We start from the raw sequence: 15,358 nt of genomic DNA on the forward strand, positions 1-15,358 counted from the left end.
CTTGCATTCACATGGCATCATATGCACTAGCTATTTTCCATTGATGACTTTTCACATGTACTCATGAGCGTGTGTTAATGTCATTCTTCTTTATTGTGCATTGATTACCACCTTTCCCGCTCTCTTCCTTGCTCTAACCCTTGATTTTAAAGGTTACTTTCCTTTTTTCTTTTTCAGGATGGCCACCAAGAAGGGTAAAGAGAAAGCTACTCCCAAACCACCGGCAAGAAAAGGAACAAAAAAAAGCCCCAGGTAAGGAACCACAACCCCCGTCCACTTGCACATCTTAGGATGCACCAAGGACGGTGCAATCTTTAAGTGTGGGGAGGTCAATACCGACTTCCAGGGGTTAGTTACCTTCTTTTCAACACCAATACTCTATTTTCTTTGTTTGTTCATTGTTGCATTTGCATATTTAATTGCATGTTTGTTTGATTTTATGCATTTAGTTACTACTTGGTTGAAGTAATATTTTCTTTTTCAAGAAATTTTATAGCATTTCACTAATTTAAAAAAAAAATTGTGTTAAATTTGTTTGTAGTTGTAATTGGAACACAGTTTTTGAGCCAAAGAATACACAACCTATGAGATTTTGAGCTTATTTATATGGTTACATTATTTAACCATAAATATTTTATTCCTGTGTGTTTCCTTCTCTATGATTGTAATCTATATTTTGTTCTAATCTATATGTCCATTATTTAGTGTATTTATATGCTTGCATATGATTGAGGCCATTATTTGATTTTAGCTCACTTATCCCAAATAAGCCTACCCTTTAAATCACCCTTGTCAGCCACTTTGAGCCTTTTTAATCCCCATTTGTTCTATATTTTACCACATCACTAGCCTTAAAGCAGAAAAACAATTAAATATCCCAATTGAATCTTTGGTTAGCTTAAGATAGGGATTGTGTAACAATTAAGTGTGGGAAAACTGTGGGAAAATGGGTTAATAAGGGAATGTATCATGTTTCTAATTTATTTAAATATTGGGAATTTGGGAACCTACTCATGAAAAACCAAAATAGAAAAATAATGAACCCATGTGCATTGATAAGTTATGTTTGCTTTTATGATTCAAAAAAAAAGAGAGAGAAAAAAAAAAGAGAAAAAGAGAAAAAAGAAAAAAAAAATATATATAATATAAATAAATAAGGGGACAAAATTATCCCAATATTAAGTTTAATAAAAGATCAATGCATATGTGATAAAAATTAAAGAAAATTTAGTACATGAGTATGGGAATTATACAAAAGTAGAAATTATGGGTAGCTAGGCATGAATTTAAAAGTATATAGAGTATATGTATATTAGGTGAGAGCTTAGGCTAATTAAAGATTCATATTATAGCTCACTTGGCCATACATATATCTTTACCTTTACCTCAGCCCCATTACAACCTTGAAAAGACCTCATGATGTTTGTATTGGTACATTAACTATTTGTTGATAGGTTAGATGAAGAACAAAGTTTAGAAAGCATGATCAGAGAAGAGTAGAGTGATTAACCCTAAACACTTGAGAGTTAGAGTGATATACACTACTAGTGAGGGTTCAGTGCTTGATTCTATGTTCCCTGCTTTCATAAGCTATCTTCTTACAAGTTTACTTGCTTTTTATTGTATGATTTGAATTAGTGAAATCTGATTCATGTTTGTCTTGGAGAACTTATTTATTTTTAACCAAGTAGGTAGAATCATTTTGCATGTAGTTGCATTCATATAGATAGGTTGCATTTCATACATTCTTACTTTCCTCTTCATTCCTTTATAGCTTCTCTTGAGCTTAGCATGAGGACATGCTAATGTTTAAGTGTGGGGAGGTTGATAAACTACTATTTTATGGTTTATCTTGTGCTCAATTGAGTGGATTTTATCAACTCTTTACCCACTTATTCATACTATTTGCATGGTTTTATATTTACCTTCCTAATTATGTGCTTTGATTGAAAACATGCTTCTTTGACCTTAAGATCCCTATATTAATCCTCTCTTATTACCATTAGATGCCTTGATATGTGTGTTAAGTGATTTCAGAGATTACAGGGCAGGAATGGCTCAGAGGATGGAAAGGAAGCATGCAAAAGTGGAAGGAATACAAGAAGTTGGAGAAATTGCTAAGCTGTCCAGCCTGACCTTTTCGCACTCAAACGGCTATAACTTTAGCTACAGAGGTCCAAACGACGCAGTTTCAGTTGCATTGGAAAGCTAACGTCCGGGGCTTGGATTTGATATATAATATGCCATAGTTGTTCTGACGCTAGATGACGCGACCGCGTAATTCATGCGGCCGCCTCGCAGTGACGGAAATCAGCGTGTTTGAATTCTTCTCCAGTGAATTCTGGGCTGTTTCTGACCCAGTTTGCGGTCCAGAAAACACAGATTAGAGGCTATAAAGTGGGAGAATGCATCCATATATGGGGGAGCTCTCACATTCACAATTTTAGGAGTAGATGTAGTTTTTAGAGAGAGAGGTTCTCTCCTCTCTCTTAGGATCAGGATTTAGGACTTCTCTTAATTTTAGGAGTAACTCTCAATCCCAGGTTCTTTATTTTTATTTATTTTTCCAATTTAGTTTATGAACTGTTCCAGATTACTTGAATTAATGTTATTTGAGGTATTTCAGTTATTATTGCTTTCTTTTATTTACATGATTATTGCTTCCCATCTGAAGGCTTTCTTATTCCAGTAGATTTACTTTTTTCCTTTTGGTTTTGGTTAAGAAATCAGTAACTCAGGAGTTATCCAACTCAACAGCATAATTGATAACTGTTATCTTTGCTAATTGAATTGAGCTTCAATAATCCCAACCTTTTCTTAGGAAATAAATAGGATTCGAAGATCAAACTAATTAGTCCCTTGACTTTCCTTTATTTTAGTAAAGGTTGACCAAGTGGAATTAAGATTCGACTTTCATTGTTATTGATAAGGATAACTAAGTCTGGACTTCCAATTTCTCATACCTTGCCAAGAGATTTTATTATTATTATTTTATTTTACTTGTCATATAACATATTCCCTCCTTACTTCCAAAACCCCCAATTTACAATCTTCATAACCAATAATAAGAACATACTTCCCTGCAATTCCTTGAGAAGACGACCCGAGGTTTGAATACTCGGTTATCAATTTCAAAAGGGGTTTGTTACTTGTGACAACCAAAACGTTTGTATGAAAGGACTTTTGAAGGTTTAGAAACTATACTTGCAACGAGGATTTATCCGCAAATTTCTAGACCACGCAAAAGTTCTCTCATCAAATACATGCAGAGAACCTTATGTGCTTTTATTACTAAAACGACTATGAACTAGAAACTAAACTCTTGTCAAGTGGTTTTCCTGATTGGCTGGGGCTAGCAATCTGCTCTTGAAGAGGTGTAGTGTGATTCTAACTGAAATCTTTGGTGGAACACCAAACTTAGAATTACACATTCACTCTTGGATTGTTATGGTGTGCAACACCAAACTTAGCTCCTCGCAATACAGGGCAAACTACTTGTAACTTTTATTGAAATGATCATGAAAAGGAAACTACCTTAGGTTGGGTTGCCTCCCAACGAAGCGCTCTTTTAGCGTCGCTAGATCGATGATTTCTCCATCAGTTGAGATGATATTTCACTTTGGGGCTTTCCCCCATGTTGCCCATGTAATGCTTGAGCCTTTGTCTGTTCACAATGAAAGTCCTCCTGAGCTTTCCTCCATGATTTCTATGTGTCCATACGGCGAGACCTTTGTGACAAGAAAGGGTCCAGACCACCTTGATTTGAGTTTCCCAGGGAAGAGTCTCAATTTGGAGTTGTAGAGGAGCACTTGCTGTCCTTTTTCGAAGCTCCTGGGTGTCAGATTGAGGTCATGTCTTCTCTTTCCCTTTTCTTTATAGATCTTGGCATTTTCATAGGCTTGAAATCTAAACTCCTCCATTTCCTGCAGCTGCAAGACTCTTTTTTCACCAGTGGCAAGGCTATCAAAATTTAGTAGCTTGAGAGCCCAGAGGGCTTTGTGTTCAAGCTCCAATGGTAAATGACAGGCCTTTCCATATACCAGTTGATATGGGGACATCCCGATTGGTGTTTTGAATGCCGTTCTGTATGCCCAAAGAGCATCATCTAGCTTCTTCGACCAGTCTTTTCTTGATGCTCCTACAGTCTTTTCCAGAATCCTTTTTAACTCTCTGTTAGATATCTCGGTTTGCCCACTTGTTTGGGGGTGGTAAGGTGTGGTAACCTTGTGCTTTACCCCGTATCGTAGGAGAAAAGCTTCTAGTGGTCTGTTACAAAAATGGCTCCCTCCATCATTGATGAGTGCTCGTGGGACTCCGAACCGGCTAAAGATATTCTTTCTGAGGAAGTTCATGACCACCTTTTATCATTTGTTGGGGTTGCAATGGCCTCTACCCACTTGGAAACGTAATCCACTGCTACTAGGATATACTTTTTTGAATATGAGGTTGAAAATGGTCCCATGAAATCGATTCCCTATACATCAAACAGTTCCAGCTCTAAGATGAAATTCTGTGGCATCTCATTTCTTTTGGGTAGGTTTCCAGCTCTTTGGCATTCATTGCAGTTCTTTGCTACTTCCTTGGCATCCTTAAAAAGGGTGGGCCAAAAGAATTTGCTTTGTAACACCTTGGCTGCAGTTCTTTCCCCTCCAAAGTTGCCTCCATAGCACGAGCCATGGCAGTTCCATAAGACCTCTCTTCCCTCTTCTTCTGAAACACATCTTCTAAGGATTCCATCTGAACACTTCTTGAATAGGTATGGTTCATCCCAAACAAAATACTTTGCATCATTGATGAGCTTTTTTTTTATGTTTGTTGATTTCTGGAGGTAAAGCCCCAGTTGCCTTGAAATTGGCAATATCTGCAAACCAGGGTGCTCTGTGAACCGTCATCAACTGCTCATCTGGGAAGAAATCATTTACACTTGTATCATGTGTTCCTTCTTTATCATGAGGGATTCTGGATAGGTGATCTGCTACTTTGTTATCCACTCCTTTCTTGTCTCTAATTTCAATATTGAATTCCTGCAACAACAAGATCCATCTTATTAGTCTTGGTTTTGATTCTTGCTTGGCAAACAAATATTTAAGTGCTGTGTGATCTGTGAAAATGATCACTTTGGCACCAATGAGGTATGATCTAAACTTGTCAAATGCAAAAACTATTGCCAGCAACTCCTTTTTAGTAGTGGTATAATTTCTTTGAGTGTTATTGAGGACTTTGCTGGCATAGTATATCTGACGTTAGGATTTTTGCCAGTAAAGAATGTCATAAAAACAGTCGCGTTGTAGATATAGTCTCTAAACCGACAAAAATCCCTTCGTACAAACGTTTGGTTGTCACAAGTAACAAACCCCTTTAAAATTGATAACTGAGTATTCAAACCTCGGGTCGTCTTCTCAAGGAATTACAGGGAAGTATGTTCTTATTATTGGTTATGAAGATTGTGAATTGGGGTTTTTGGAAGTAAGGAAGCAATATGTTGCACAAAAAGAATAAAATAAAATAGTAATAATAAAATAAACTCTTGGCAAGGTATGAAGAACTGGAGGTCCTATCCTAGTTATCCTTATCAATTGTGATGAGAATTGGATTCTTCCCCCACCTTATTAACCTCTAGCTATGAAGGTAAGTTAAGTAGACAAATTAATTCCAATTTTCAATCAACAATGAGTTTGATAACTCAAGAGTTACCAATGTCTCAACCAAAGCCAAAAGAGAAAAATCCAAATTATTTATATAATAAAAAGGAGCAATCATAAGTCTGAAATACCTCAAGAATTATATTAAATAGAAAATCAATCTAAACATAGAGAGTCATAAACAAAATTGAGAAAAGCAATAAAAGAACATTGAACCTGGGATTGAGAGTCACTCTAAAACTAAGAGAAATCCTAAATCCTAATCCTAAGAGAGAGGAGAGAGCCTCTCTCTCTAAAAACTACATCTACTCCTAAAATTGTGAATGTGAGAGCCTCTTATGAATGGATGCATTCCTCCACTTTATAGCCTCTAATCTGTGTTTTCTGGGCCGCAAACTGGGTCAGAAACAGCCCAGAATTCGCTGGTTGCGAATTCAGATTTGCTGATTTTCGTCATTTGCGACGCGGCCGCATGGAGCACGCGGTCGCGTCGCCTAGCGTCAGAGCAACCATTGCATATTATATATCAAATCGAAGCCCCGGACGTTAGCTTTCCAACGCAACTAGAACCGCATCGTTTAGACCTCTGTAGCTCAAGTTATAGTCGTTTGAGTGCAGAGAGGTCAGGCTGGACAGCTTAGCAACTTCTTCAACTTCTTGTATTCCTTCCACTTTTGCATGCTTCCTTTCTATCCTTTGAGTCATTCCTGCCTTATAATATCTGAAATCACTCAACACACATATCAAGGTATCTAATGGTAATAAGAGAGGATTAATATTAGCAATTATAAGTCCAAAAAAGCATGTTTTCAATCAAAGCACATAATTTGGAAGGCAAATATAAAACCATGCAAATAGTATGAATAATTGGGTAAAGAGTTAATAAAAACCACTCAATTGAGCACAAGATAAACCATAAAATAGTGATTTATCAACCTCCCCACACTTAAACATTAGCATGTCCTCATGCTAAGCTCAAGAGAAGCTATAAAGAAATGAAGAGGAATGGTAGAATGTATGAAATGCAACCTATGAATGCAACTACATGCAAAATGTTTCTACCTACTTAGTTAAAAGTAAACAAATCCTTCAAGAAGAAATATAAACTGGATTTCACTAATTTAAATTATGAAAATGAAGTACAAATAGACTTGCAAGAAGAAAATAGCTCATGAAAGCAGGGAACAAGGAATTGAGCATCGAACCCTCACTGGTAGTGTATACACTCTAATCACTCAAGTGTTTAAGGTTCGATTCTCTCAATTCTCTACTAACCTTGCTTTCTAAGGCTTGCTCTTCATCTAACAATCAACAAAAATTTAATGCACAGATACACATATCAAGAGGTCTTTTAAGGGTTGTAATGGGGTTAGGGTCAAGGTAGGATTGTATTTGGCCAAGTGGACTAAAATCTGAATCCTTAATTAACTTAAACTTTCCACCTAACTTTAGACAATTTATGTAATCACAATACAAAATCTAACTACCCATCAACCATGTTTTCCACATTATTCATGCATTCTAATTCTAAGTATCGTACATATGCATTGCTTTCACCACTTACTTTGGGACATTTTGTTCCCTTTCTCTTATTTGCACTTTTTCTTTTCTTTTTCTCTCTTTTTTTCTTTTTTTTCTTTTTTTTTCTTTTTTTTTGTATATGTATATATTTTTTCTTTTTCTTTTGTTTTTCTCAATGCATATGATTAATTTATTGAATGTATGAACATGTCCTAAACATTTCTTTCACATTTTTAGAAAATTTTAACATACTCAATTCTCAAACCAAATATTTCCAAACCCAATTTCCCGCACTTAAATCATAAGCACTCTCATTAGTCTAAGCTAACTAAGGATTCAAATTAAGGACATTATTGTTTTCCGCTTAGAGTTAATGATGTGCTAAAGTAAAGAACAAAGGGGTAAAATACGCTCAAAATTGGTTTGAATGGATAATGAAAAAGTTAAGGCCATATGGGTATGTAAGCTAAGTGAAACAAATGCCTCAATCATATAAGTGCATGTATACATCAAACAATGGAAATACAGAATTAAGCAAGACAAAGATCACAATTTTAGAGAGAAAAACACACACCAAAAATAAAATATTGGTTGATAAAATGCAACCAATTAAATAGGCTCAAAAATCTCACAGATTTTGTGTGTTCGAGCTCTAAACCATGTTCCAGTATAATATCTCTTCAAACAAGTGTAACATTAAATTTTATTCAAATTAGTGAAATGCTCTAAAAGGTTTCTTGAAAAAGAAAATATTACTTTAACCAAGTGGTAAAATATGCAAAAAAAATCAAACAAATATGCAAATGCAACAACTAATAAGGAAAATAAATCATTAGTGTTGAGATAGGAAGGTACTAACCCACGGAGATCGGTATCGACCTCCCCACACTTAAAGATTGCACCGTCCTCGGTGCATGCTGAGATGTGCTGGTGGACGGGTTATTTCAACTGACGCTTTTCTCATCAAGGAATATGCGTAGGAACTTGTTTGTCTCTCCCATGTAAATGTCTTCCGGTTCTCTTCCTGGTGGCCATCCTGAAATAAAAAAGGGAAGGAAAGTAACCCAAAGCAAAGATAGAAAACAAATAAAACATGGGTTGGTTAATGCCAAAAGTGAGGGTCTCAATTACATGGTAGCTACAACATGCAAGTGAGAAAACAATAGAAGCACATGGCATACTAGTGGTGCAAAATATTGCAACAATGAGGGAGAGAGTGTGGGTAAGGAGAGATAATATAAATTCATGTCAATGTAAAAGTAATACAGGTATAAAAGATTGGCATTGATATAAATAATATTACCTATTCAAAATAAAACAAGTCACTAAGCAAAAATACCAGAAAAGATGTAACAGTTGAATAAGAATATTTGAACACCAATAATAATTTTAGAAAAATAAACATATGCAATGAATGAGAGTATGCAAATAAATTAAATAAACTAGAATGGGAGTGAGAGAAAATAAGAAAGGAAGAAGAAAGAAATAAGAAAAGATAAGAGAATAAGGATTCAGAGAAGAAAAGATAAGAAAATTGGCACTAATCTGGATAGGTTGTGCGACGCTGGCGACGCGGTCGCATGGTTGACGCGGTCGCGTGGTGCGCAATAAGGTTAGGCGATGCGGACGCGTGGGGCACGCGATCGCGTGACTCGATTTGTGCTAGTGGTGCGAGTGCAGCCTCGCGGTCACACAACTCTCTGTTCAAAACTCTTTTGCCAAAAATCTGGGTGACGCGATCGCGTGGGTGACGCGATCGCGTGGGTGACGCGACCGCATGAGTGGCCATCATGGGGATATGACGCGGACGCGTGGGGCACGCGTTCATGTGGTGAGGCTTGGGCTTCCAGCACGAGTCCAGCCCAACTCCAGCTCAACTTTCGGCCATGCATCCGGTTGACGTCGATTTTCAGGTCACGCGGCCACGTGGGTGACGCGGTCGCGTGGGAGGCCATTATTCCCAGGTGACGCGGATGCGTGGGGCATGCGTCCGCGTGGGTAAAATTGTGCCATTGGCACGCCTCCAGCCATGCTCCAGCGTGACTCTCTGTTCGTTTTTATTTTTCTCCCCTCTCCTTGCGACGCGGACGCATCGCTGATGCGGTCGCGTCGCGTGCTCGCTTTTTTTTTTTATCTGAAAGGATGCAGAATGCAGTGTTAATATGAATGTGATGCAAAACTCCAGGTTCAATAAAATAAAATAAAACTCAAAAACAAATAAAACTAAATAAAAATAAAAAAGGAACAATCATACCATGGTGGGTTGTCTCCCACCTAGCACTTTTAGTTAAAGTCCTTAAGTTGGACATTTGGGGAGTCCTTTGTTATGGAGGCTTGTGCTTGAACTCATGCAGGAATCTCCACCAATGTTTGTGATTCCAATGGCCTCCGGGATCCCAAACTAGGCGCAGAAAGCCTTCAAGCAAGTTAAAGCAAGTGACAAGGCCCCAAGAGTGTTGATTTCTGGGATGAATTCCGGGGTCCCAGACCTTACCTTTGCACCCATCTTCTTGTTGATCATCATTTTTCCACTTGGGTGGTGAACAGTCAGAATTCTCACTGAGACATCCAAACAGCTTCCTAGACCCATTCAGTTGAGTTTTATACCAACCTTTGCATTTAAACTTAAAGCTTCCAACCATAATGAACCTTGCTCGACAATTCTTATCATTAGCCATCTTCCTCTTACTCTTAATGCCACAAAGAGCTCTAAGTTGACCATCCGTCTCCAGTAGCCCATATTCAAGTGGGATTAGAAAGCTATGGGATATGAATTTTACCCACTTGAATGTTATGAATTTTACCCATTTTGACGTTAGGATTTTTGCCAGTAAAGAATGTCATAAAAACAGTCGCGTTGTAGATATAGTCTCTAAACCGACAAAAATCCCTTCGTACAAATGTTTGGTTGTCACAAGTAACAAACCCCTTTAAAATTGATAACCGAGTATTCAAACCTCGGGTCGTCTTCTCAAGGAATTGCAGGGAAGTATGTTCTTATTATTGGTTATGAAGATTGTAAATTGGGGGTTTTGGAAGTAAGGAAGCAATATGTTGCACAAAAAGAATAAAATAAAATAGTAATAATAAAATAAACTCTTGGCAAGGTATGAAGAACTGGAGGTCCTATCCTAGTTATCCTTATCAATTGTGATGAGAATTTGATTCTTCCCCCACCTTATTAACCTCTAACTATGAAGGTAAGTTAAGTAGACAAATTAATTCCAATTTTCAATCAACAATGAGTTTGATAACTCAAGAGTTACCAATGTCTCAACCAAAGCCAAAAGAGAAAAATCCAAATTATTTATATAATAAAAAGGAGCAATCATAAGTCTGAAATACCTCAAGAATTATATTAAATAGAAAATCAATCTAAACATAGAGAGTCATAAATAAAATTGAGAAAAGCAATAAAAGAACATTGAACCTGGGATTGAGAGTCACTCTAAAACTAAGAGAAATCCTAAATCCTAATCCTAAGAGAGAGGAGAGAGCCTTTCTCTCTAAAAACTACATCTACTCCTAAAATTGTGAATGTGAGAGCCTCTTTTGAATGGATGTATTTCTCCACTTTATAGCCTCTAATCTGTGTTTTCTTGGCCGCAAACTGGGTCAGAAACAGCCCAGAATTCGCTGGTTGCGAATTCAGATTCGCTGATTTTCGTCACTTGCGACGCGGCCGCATGGAGCACGCGGTCGCGTCACCTAGCGTCAGAGAAACTATGGCATATTATATATCAAATCAAAGCCCCGGACGTTAGCTTTCCAACGCAACTAGAACCGCGTCGTTTGGACTTCTGTAGCTCAAGTTATAGCCGTTTGAGTGCAGAGAGGTCAGGCTGGATAGCTTAGCAACTTCTTCAACTTCTTGTATTCCTTCCACTTTTGCATGCTTCCTTTCTATCCTCTGAGTTATTCCTGCCCTATAATATCTGAAATCACTCAACACACATATTAAGGCATCTAATGGTAATAAGAGAGGATTAATATTAGCAATTATAAGTCCAAAAAAGCATGTTTTCAATCAAAGCACATAATTAGGAAGGCAAATGTAAAACCATGCAAATAGTATGAATAAGTGGGTAAAGAGTTACTAAAAACCACTCAATTGAGCACAAGATAAACCATAAAATAGTGGTTTATCAATATCACATGGACCAAGTTATCTATCCTCTGTCCTAACACTCCCCCAACTGCAAAATCAGATGCATCACACATCAGTTCAAATGGTAAGTTCCAATCAAGTGGGGAAATGATAGGGGCAGAGGACAGCCTCTTTTTCAAGTTTTCGAATGCTAGCATGCATTTTTCATCAAAGACAAATGGTGTATCAGATACAAGGAGATTGCTTAAGGGCTTGGCTATCTTTGAAAAATCTTTAATAAACCTTCTGTAAAAGCCAGCATGCCCTAAAAAGCTCCTAATTGCCTTGACATCACTTGGTTGGGGGTAATTTTTCAATGAGTTCCACCTTAACTCTGTCTACCTCAATGCCTTGGTTAGAAACCTTATGGCCAAGAACTATTCTTCCTGTCACCATAAAGTGACATTTCTCCCAGTTCAAGACCAAGTTGGTCTCTTGACATCTTTTTAATACCAGGGCCAGGTGATTTAGGCAATTAGGAAAGGAATCTCCGAATACTGAAAAGTCGTCCATAAAGACTTCAATGAGTTTCTCTATCATGTCTGAGAAAATGGAGAGCATGCAGCGTTGGAAAGTTGCAGGTGCATTACATAGCCCAAATGGCATGCGCCTGTAGGCAAACACTCCATATGTGCAAGTGAATGAGGTTTTCTCTTGGTCTCTCGGATCAACCACTATTTGGTTATATCCTGAATAACCATCAAGAAAATAGTAATATGCATGTCCTGCAAGTCTTTCCAGCATCTGATCCATGAAAGGGAGAGGGAAATGATCTTTTCATGTAGCTTCATTGAGTTTTCTGTAGTCTATGCACATCCGCCATCCTGTGACGGTCCTTGTAGGAATGAGTTCGTTCCTCTCATTGGGTACTACAGTGATTCCTCATTTCTTGGGGACCACTTGGACGGGGCTGACCCATGGGCTATACGAAATTGGGTAGATCACCCTTCCTTACCAAAGCTTCATGACTTTCTTCTGTACCACTTCTTTCATGACTGGATTTAACCTCTTTTGGGGCTGGATGGATGGTTTGGCATCATCTTCCAGCACTATCTTATGCATGCATATGGCCGAACTGATTCCCTTCAAGTCAGCGAGGGTCCATCCAATAGCATCCTTATACTTTTGCAATACTTGGAGTAATTCATCCTCTTGATCTTGGCTGAGGGCTGAGTTTATGATCACTGGGTAACTTTTATTCTCTCCTAAATATGCATACTTGAGAGTGGGTGGCAGTGCTTTGAGTTCGAGTTTGGGTGCTTCTTTTCTTTCATTTTCCTCCTCTGGTGCACCCTGAACATGAATCTCCGCTGTTGCAGCCTCTTTGCTAGATGCTGATTCCTCTTTTGTTAACCCTTCAAGTTCTTCTTCTTCAAAAATCTCTTGTACTGCATCTTCCAGTGAATCTAACTCATACATTCTCCCAATGGTTCTTGTGGGTAGCTCATGGCCTTGAACACATTGAATGTCATCTTGTCATTGTGTAATCTCAGGGTAAGTTCACCTTTTTGGACATCAATGATAGCTCCAGCAGTGGCCAAGAATGGTCTTCCCAGGATGATGGAGGCCTTGGCTTCCTCCTTCATGTCCAACACTACAAAGTCTGCTGGGAAGATAAAATCTCCTACCTTCACCAGCAAGTCTTCTACTATGCCGTGAGAAAACTTGAATGATCGGTCTGCCAGTTGTAGGGCCATTTTTGTTGGCTTGGCCTCCTCAATCCTCATTTTTCTCATCATAACTACGGAGATCAGATTTATGCTGGCTCCTAAGTCACATAGAGCCTTCTCCACTGTAATTTCCCCTATAATACAAGGAATCTGGAAGCTTCCAGGATACTTCAATTTCTGGGGTAGTTTGTGCTGAATGATGGCACTACATTCTTCGGTTAGTATCACAGTTTCGTTGCTCTTCCAGCTTTTCTTCTTGGTCATTAATTCCTTCAAGAACTTGGCATAGAGTGGCATTTTCTCTATTGCTTCAGCAAAGGGTATGTTAATCTGTAGTTTCTTGAAGATTTCCAAAAATCTTGAGAATTGGTTGTCATCCCCCTTCTTTTTCAATTGCTGAGGGTATGGAGCTTTTGGAACGTCTTCCTTCACCATTTCTCCTTTTTGCTGTGAATTGGGAGTGGAAATTTGGACTTCATCTCATTCCTCTTCCCCTTCATTTGAGTTCTTCTGTTGTGGTTTCTTGGGAGTTTCCTTCAATTCCTTCCCACTTTTGAGGGTGATGGCCTGGCATTCCTCCCTTAGGTTTGAATCAGTGTTGCTGCACAAGTTATGGCTGGGAACTTGCTGGAATAAGTAGCCAATTTGTGTCTCAAATTTCTTGATGGCAGCATTTTGATTCTGCATATTGGACCGCACTTCCTCTAGGAACATTTTACTGTCTTGAACTTCTTTGCATATACGTTCAAGTAGAGTTTCGATCCTTGAGAGTCTATCTTCAGATGATGGTGAGTCGAGATTGGAGGGATGAGAGGGGCCATTTTGGTTTTGATATGGATGTTGAGAGGTGTTGTTAGGTGGGTGCTGATATGATCTCTGTGTGGAATGTTGGTGAACTGCATTGTTGTTGGGGTTGTGACGTCTCTGATCTTGGCCTTGATCTTGTTGATTTCCCCACCCAAAGATTGGGTGGTTCCTCCAACCAGGATTATAAGTTTTGGAGTACGGATCATGGTTTTGCCTAGGTGAGTTTCCAATGTAGTTGGCTTGTTCCTGATCACCCTCTGCCTCTGCATTCACTCCTTCTTGAGCTGCTGATGAGGTGGTGATTGCTGCTACTTGGTTCCTCTCCATCTTCTTGGTAAGGTCAGCCAACTGCTTGGTAATCATCTTGTTCTGGGCCAGCAATGCATCCACGTTGTTTAGCTCTATTACTCCTCTAGTGTTGCCTCTTTCAGAGGCATAGAAGTAGTCATTCTCTGCTACAGTCTCAATGACATCTATGGCTTCTTCAATGGTCTTCTTCTTGTTCAGAGATCCCCAGATGAGTGGTCTACTGCCTTCTTTGATTCGTAAGAAAGACTTTCATAGAAAATGTGTAACTGCACCCATTCATTGAACATATATGGCGCGCACCTTCTTGTCAAGTCCTTAAACCTCTCCCATGCTTCATATAGAGTCTCACCATCTTGTTGCCTGAAGGTTTGTACCTCAACTCTTAACCTGTTGATTCTTTGAGGAGGATAGAATCTCGCCAAGAATTTGTTCACCACATCTTCCCAGGTTGTTAAACTCTCCTTCGGGAAGGATTCCAGCCATTTAGATGCTTTGTCCTTGAGTGAGAAGGGAAACAGAAGCAGTCTATAGGTGTCAGGATGAACACCATTAGACTTCACAGTATCACATATCCTCAGGAAGGTGGTTAGATATTGATTGGGGTCTTCTTGGACACTCCCTCCGAATGAACAGTTGTTCTGAACAAGGGTGATGAGCTGTGGCTTAAATTCAAAGTTATTGGCATGTATGGTTGGCTTTTGGATGCTACTTCCACAGTTTCCTGGGTTTGGATTTATGTAAGATCCCAGAACTCTTTTCTCTTGCTCAGCATGATGCACTGGACCTTCTCTGCCATGATTGTGAGCTTCTTCTTCATGATGATTCTCCATATTCTCATCCATGTCTGGTTCAAAATACTTCTCTTCTTCCTCAGCACCAACAACTCTCTTTCCTCTTGCTTCCCTCCTTAATCTAAGGAAGGTCCTCTCAGGTTCAGAATCAAAAGAAGTTGAAGCCCCACTTCTTCTACTTGTCATACAACAAACATGGCCAAAGCAAAAGGGAGATAGAGAGTATTCTTGTTAAAAATGCTATTAGTGTGAGTGATGCAATATATCAAACAGTTAGTGGGTTAGTGAACTGAATTGTAACAAATAAGAGAACACCACAAATGGGTAGGGGTTAAGGGAAAAAAAATAACTGAAACTGAAAGTAAATCAATCAAACAGAAATTAAATCAAACAAAAGAAAAATGTTCAATCTAGTTATCCACCAATTTAATCACTGTTGATACAAAATCAATCCCTGGAAATGACGCCATA

General features: G+C 38.5%; 1 non-coding gene across 1 annotated transcript; it reads left to right on the forward strand.

The window, feature by feature from the left end:
* Nucleotides 1-14,378: 14,378 nt before the first annotated feature.
* LOC112761610 (small nucleolar RNA R71) lies at nt 14,379-14,485 on the forward strand. Its single transcript, XR_003181999.1, has one exon. It is a non-coding gene; the product is annotated as a small nucleolar RNA R71 (small nucleolar RNA).
* Nucleotides 14,486-15,358: the final 873 nt, after the last annotated feature.

The sequence above is a fragment of the Arachis hypogaea genome, chromosome 16 (genome assembly GCF_003086295.3).
Source record: "Arachis hypogaea cultivar Tifrunner chromosome 16, arahy.Tifrunner.gnm2.J5K5, whole genome shotgun sequence".
In the NCBI taxonomy this organism is placed as follows: domain Eukaryota; kingdom Viridiplantae; phylum Streptophyta; class Magnoliopsida; order Fabales; family Fabaceae; genus Arachis; species Arachis hypogaea.